Consider the following 4854-nt stretch of genomic DNA (forward strand, 5'->3'; position numbering starts at 1 on the left):
TTCTATATCTTATTCTTGCACACGATTATCCCAAAGAGCCAGCTTCTTTTTGAATGCATCCATTTTATTTCTCAGTGTAAAAATATTTGTACAAGACCCCTGAAGAGAAATATTAAGTTTCGTAAGAAGGCTAAATATGTCTACCATTTAGGCAAGCTTAGCCAACCATTCCTCACTCAAAGGCTCTAATACATCACATTTTAACTCTCACAGAAACTGCTTTACTTCTTCCCTCAGTTCGAAAAGGCATGCAGAACCCTTCCTCTCGATAACCACCTCACTTCTACATTGAGAAGGACATACTGAGGGGTGTGAGTCCAGGCTGTTCACTCTCACACCGTGTCGTGAACAGCCTGGAGTTCATAGCTAGACTACAAATTTCATTAATGATCTTCACCACGTCATTCATCACAGTGTTTAGTTCAGTAGAAATCTACTTTGCAGCTAGGTGCTCCTGGTGAATAATGCAGTGAGTAGACAAAACTTCTGGTGCGCAATTTCTTTTATTTTTGCAACTATTCCTGAGCGAGGTCCAGTTATGCTCGAAGCAGCATCTGTGCACACTCCTATGCATTTGCTCCCTTCTCAGCCCTGCACTTGAAAATACCCGTCAAGAGCATTAAATATCTGTAGTTGTCCGTCCAGGCAAGAAAGAAGTTCTTCCCTCAATTCTTGCAAGAACTCAGTTGCTGGCTTTCATGCCAAGAATTAGGCTGAACTAAATACCGAATGGTAATAGATGATAAAACAAATATTGTAAACGTAAATAACACTGTACAATACCTAGATATATACTATCCAGTATATGTCTATACAAGAGAAGTAATAGTGGGAAATTATTCACTGCTTCTTGCTTAGATCATATAAACACATTCAGGTATGGAAAAATAGTGCAGCAGTCATAAAGTGCAAAGTAGCAGACTATTGTTTCACTATACCTCACAAAGCAAAGCAGGATAGCACGGTTACTCGTGTCAGTTGATTGATGAAGTTGAATTGTGAAACATCTTGATTTCTTTATCCCTCTACAACTTGCTTTTCAGTATCGGTGGCCATATCAATAATTCTGCTCTGAATGGTGGTGCTTGAAAGTGATATAGTTTTCAGTTCTTTAGTGGCTTGAGGACCCAAACTTTCTCATACGACATCTAAGATGCAAGGCTCTACTAGCTCCTCACCAATGGCAAATGGTTTTTTCGTTTTAGCTATTCGAAGAGCAACTAAATAAGACGCTCTAAGCAGAGCCTTCTCGCTAGTCATCGTTTTCATTTCACTTTTCTGACTTTTCATCTGGTAACGTAATCTTTGAAAAAAAGTCCAGTGGCTTATCAACAAAATCTTTATGCTTCGAATGCAAATGACGAGCAAGTTTGGAAGGTTTCATAGTCATTTGACAGAATTTCGGAACACACCACACACAAATGCAATTGCGATAGGGGCTACAATGAAACCAAGCTATAAATAGTCCTTGTCGAAACACCTAAGAAAGTTTGCTTTTCTTTTTTGGTTTTTATTGCACATTCCGAAGTATCAACATATTTCTTTTTCTTTGATTCTTCTAAACTTGACGCACTAGTACACGGCATACTTTTTCAGTACCATCACTACTTTTCTCCTGAATATTGTCCTTGCCTCTATTAAACAAGGTTAAAAGGTTATGCTGTTTGACTTTTTTTGTCTCCATTTTCTAGGGTTTCAAATTTTACTTAAGAAATAACTTGTTTTCCCGAAATGCCCACAACACAACATTAAAAAACAATACAGACGAGTGCAATAAAATAAGAATTTTTGAGACATGTCATCGACAGGCTAGCTGATGCAATACTGGCATTCAATGATCGTGCACTTCACCTATACTTCGAGTACTACACTGACGCAAAATAAATATCCCACATAAATTAATAGCAAAAGAAACTGCTTATTAGTTTCAGCATGCTGAAACGTTTGGCATCGAAATCATTAACGGCACCAACCGACAGCATCTCATAATACTAAATGCGCTTTACAGGCCACGAAACTTAAATGTGATAATATTCTTGCTCGAACTCGGTTACTGGCTTTCATGCCAAGAATTATGCTGAACTGAATACCAAATGATAATAGATGATAAAACAAATATTTAAATGTAAATAACAGCACTGTACAATACTAGATAGAAACAGCACTAGAGTCTTTGCCGCCAGCATGCAATTTCTATCTATGCACCCCTGTAACTCTCCGAGCATGTGTGGTTCTTTAACAATAATAAAAATTTAAATTATTGAAATTTCCTAAATAAATTTTGACAGAACAGTCGCACGTTAGTTACCTAAATGTATGAAACCGGGGTGTTGACTAGGCAGTATAATCGTTAAAAACCCGAATATTCAAAAAATTCTCAAAAGTTAAAGCAAATTTTACTTTAATCGTTGAATATAATGATACTGTACAGGGATTATAGCCTTCTCGCCGACCCGCATCGCTAACAAAATTCAAATGAATTTTAATTGAAGTTAAAATTTATTTGAACTAAAGTTTAAAAAATTATCGCATTTTTAAAAATTTTTTAATAACTTTTATAAGTGGAACTATCTTTTAGGAAAATAAAAGAAACTCAAGAGAGATGAAAAAATAAAAGAATTCAGAAATAATTAGAACATTTAATATAAGTAAAAAAATAACGTCATTACAGAAAATAAATTAAATTACATAATATACTTGAAATGTTTTTAATTAAAATTTTAGGGTTTTTGATTTCATATTAACAAAATTAGAAATAATGGTCTTAACATCTAATTCCGCACATATATCATTTTCAATAGCTATTACCGCCAAACTAACAAGCCTTTTTTGTGACATACTTGTTCTTAAGTAGGTTTTAATCAATTTCAACTTGGAAAAGGAACATTCACCGCTCGCTACACTAACAGTTAAGGTTAATAGTATTGTTAAAGCAATTGAAAAGTTAGGGAAAGATAAATTATTGGACACAATAAAATTAAGAATATCGAAAGGGTTTTGAATATTTAAATTATCCTTCCGAAAAATATTGCAGAAAGCACAAGCACATAACTCATCATATAGTTCTATTGCATTTACATCTTTATTGTCGCCATCCTACAAGAGAATCTCTAAATCAGTGTTTCTCAAAGTGTGGTACGCGGAACCCCGGGGATCCGCGAAAGGTCTTCAGGGGGTCCGTGGCAATTTTCGGCTATGCATCATTAACGCATGGAATAAAATTTAAGTTTGAGATCGTAAAACGTTCCTATTGTATCACTGAATAAGGTACAGAGACATCTGCAGGCTGTGTAATATGTTTCTCAACAAACAGTGCAATTAGAGACAACTGGGATACCTACTAATTAATGAATCGCATGAATGAAGTGTGCAAGGATCTCTTTTTTTTTTTGCCTGGCATTAAAAATTGTGCAATAAAAGGAGAAAAAATAATTTCTATTTTTTTTGTCTATCCCATATAAGTAAAAGTCCAGTTACCCAGCATGGAACAAGGAACTGCGTTTCTTATTAGCAAATAAGATGCAGTGATAATCGCGACTTCAGCATTAAGGTGTATTGCACATTCAAATGAACATGATGCCCAAACTGCACTTCTTATCCATGTTCTTTCAACGGAGCATGCATAGCACCAGATTTTGCTGGACATACACAAATAGACGTTCTGGCTTGTTGGGAGGTTAATGTATGTATATTCTAATACACACTTTTTCGTTTAAAAAAAAATAAAGAACATAGTTCTCACTTAATGAATTTTAAGTGGAATTATTAAAAGAAGAAAGGATAAAAATATTATACTACAACAGATTAAAACAAATTTTAAAGATAACTCACTAAGCAGTGAACAACACGTAGAAGATAATTGAAATATTTTTAAAACAAATTTAACTGAAATAGGAACAGATGTTTTAGGGGTAAAAAAAAAAAAGAATCACAAAATTAAAAACAGAATCCATGGTTTAACAAAGAAATAAAAATATTAACGAAAAAAAAAAAACTATCCACAAACGAAAACAACAGATAACTAGAACGAATATAAACAAAGGTGGTGTGTCGTGTTAGTTAATGTTGGATAATTTTCAGTTATCGTGTTTACATTATTAGTTGTGCAGAAGTTGTTATATTGATGGTATGTGTGATCGGGCATTCCTTGGATAAATGAAGTTATTAATGTGGTAAGTAAAGTCAGTAACGCAGTGTCATTTTTCACTGATTGGAGTTTCGTGTATTCGTCGAGTTAAGCAAAATTTACACGTGTGTGACAACCATTAAGTGCTGGTTTCATTTTTCCAACTTGTTATTGTTTAACTTAAAAAAAATTTTTTTTACTAGATTATGAAAATGGAGGCTCAGCAGATCTGTTTAAGAAGGAATAATCACCATGTCAATGTACTAACTACTTTTAATGAATACTTTTTACTGAAACTTGTAGATGTGACTTTAGTATGTGAAGGTAAGAGACTTAAAGCACACAAAAGTGTTTTCTGCATGCAGTTTTCTTTTATGGCATATATCCTGATAACCCTTGTAAACATCCAGTTGTTATTCTCAAATATATAAAATATACTGATTTAAAAATGATAATAGATTTTATGTACAAGGGTGAAGTGATCATTTCGCAGGACAAACTTGCTCCACTGCTACTAAAAGTCTGAATGTCGAGATCTGTACAGAACTTGCACAGCAGGATACTTCCAGTATTGATATTCAGGAGAAGAGTGAACATGACTCAAGTAACCAGGCCTTGTTACTTGCTGAGTTGCAACCGAAAAAACGCAGTACAGAATTGTCACCGGTAATTAAGAAGAGGAAGACCAAGGAGTAGATATCTTCAGGGTTCTTACAGTAAACGCATGA

Source organism: Typopeltis vanoorti, chromosome 24 (genome assembly GCF_054136105.1).
Source record: "Typopeltis vanoorti isolate ZY-2024b chromosome 24, IOZ_Tvanoo_1.0, whole genome shotgun sequence".
NCBI lineage: Eukaryota > Metazoa > Arthropoda > Arachnida > Uropygi > Thelyphonidae > Typopeltis > Typopeltis vanoorti.